Source organism: Myotis myotis, unplaced genomic scaffold (genome assembly GCF_014108235.1).
Source record: "Myotis myotis isolate mMyoMyo1 unplaced genomic scaffold, mMyoMyo1.p scaffold_m19_p_11, whole genome shotgun sequence".
NCBI lineage: Eukaryota > Metazoa > Chordata > Mammalia > Chiroptera > Vespertilionidae > Myotis > Myotis myotis.
Genome location: NW_023416315.1, coordinates 61,655,934 through 61,658,023, shown reverse-complemented (window position 1 = coordinate 61,658,023; position 2,090 = coordinate 61,655,934).

The window sequence follows — 2,090 nt, the reverse complement described above, 5'->3', positions numbered from 1 at the left end:
TTTAAAAAAGATCAACATTGATGCACAGCATTGCGAATGTACTTAATGCCATTGAACTACACACCCCAAGATGGTTAAAATTGTAAGTTTTATGGTAGGTATTTTTACCACAATAAAACAATTTCTTCAAAAGAAAAGAAAGATCACATTGATCATATTGCCTAATCCAGTCCTCCAATTACTAGCACTCTCAAAGCAGTCCAGTAATCCTTGAAACATTCTCTTTATTTGGCTTCTGTAATACGGCATTCTTTGGGGGCTTTCTTTCGTCTTTCTCATTGTTCCTTCTCAGTTTTAATTGCTCATTTTTCCTTCTTTGACCTTTCAAATGTAAAGTTCTATGGAATTCTACACAATGCCTCTTCTCTCAATTCTACCCAGTCTCTCTAGGTAATTTTTAACATTTCCATGGCTTCAGTACACCTCTATACTAACAGCTTATGAAATGATAATTCTTCCCCCTAGATCTATTTTCCAGAGAGGCCAGGTAGCCTTATCCATCTGACTACTTGGTAACACCCCACCCTTCCTGGGATGTCTCATAGATATCGCAAACTTAATATATTCAAAAGCCAAATTATTGGTTGTTAATCCCAAATCTACATTCTTTCTGTCTCGGTAAATAACACTTTTCACTCATCCTGTTGCTCAAGCCAGCAAACTGGGTGTCATTCTTGACAGCTCCCTCTCCATCAGCACCCACATTTAATTCATCTTCCTGGTTGGTTAATTCTACCTTTAAACTATATTTTGACCACTCACTTTTCTCATTTTCCCTGCTAATGCCCTAACCCAAACCCAAACCACCACCATCTCTTCGTCAAAACTACGTAATAATGTAACATCTTCATTAATTCTGGGTATTATGATGTGGACCTCTTTGGCGAGCCATTTTCCGGCCAACACAAGGCTAACACAGAGTAAATGAATGGAAATAGATGAATGGATTCGGGGATCTGAGCCAGTGGGAGGCAGGTCATGTAGGGTTTTGTAAACCAATGTACAGAGTGAAATGGGAAGTGTTAGGGAGGATTTGAGCTGTGGCATGATCTGAATTACTTTTTAGAGCAGGGGTCCTCAAACTTTTTAAACAGGGGGCCAGTTCACTGTCCCTCAGACTGTTGGAGGGCCGGACTATAGTGTAAAAAAAAAAAAACTATGAACAAATTCCTATGCACACTGCACATATCTTATTTTGAAGTAAAAAAACAAAATGGGAACAAATACAATATTTGTATTTGCATGTGGCCCGCGGGCCATAGTTTGAGGACCCCTGGACTAGAGCATGGGCAAGAGTAGAAGCAGACCAGTTAGCCACTGCAGAGTCCAAACAAAAGGTGATGGTGCAATGACAGATCATTGTGGTAGCAACGAAGGTGGTGTGAAGTGGTCAGGTCTGGGTTTCCTGTGCAGTGAGAGTGAGGTATCTGCTTGCTGATGTGTTGCACGTGAGGCAGAAGGGAAGGTGAGGAGTCATGAATTTCTCCAAGAAGTTCAACCCAACCACTAGAAGAATATACTTTTCACTTTGAGATAAGAAAGACTTTATTATTTTGTTCTGTTTTGTTTTCTGTTAATCCTTACCTGAGGATACTTTTCCATTGATTTTTAGAGAGAGTGGCAGGGAGAGGGAGAGACACACAGAGAGAAACATCAATTGGTTGCCTCCCGCATGCACCCCTACCTGGGCTGGGGATCGAGTCTGCAACCACTGTACGTGCCCTTGACCGGAATCAAACCCGTGACCCTACCGTCTACAGGCCAGTGCTCTACCCACTGAGCCAAACTGGCTAGGGCGAGATAAGAAAGACTTTAAAAGAAGCAGGATATAGGTGGTGGAAAGTGGGAGTTTGGTTTTGGACACTTTAAGGTGTATTTCAGACACCTAGGTGGAGAGGCTGTATAGGCCGTGGGATCTATGAGTCTGAAGCTTTTACAATTTGAAGTTGACCTACATCCCTAACTGAATTGTATGTTTTTATATGTATGTTCCTGGAGGACAGGAATTCTAACTGTTGGTAGAGTTCCTCAAAATGTTCTATATAATCATTTAATAATTTTTAGTATGATGATGATAAGGTAGTATCTAA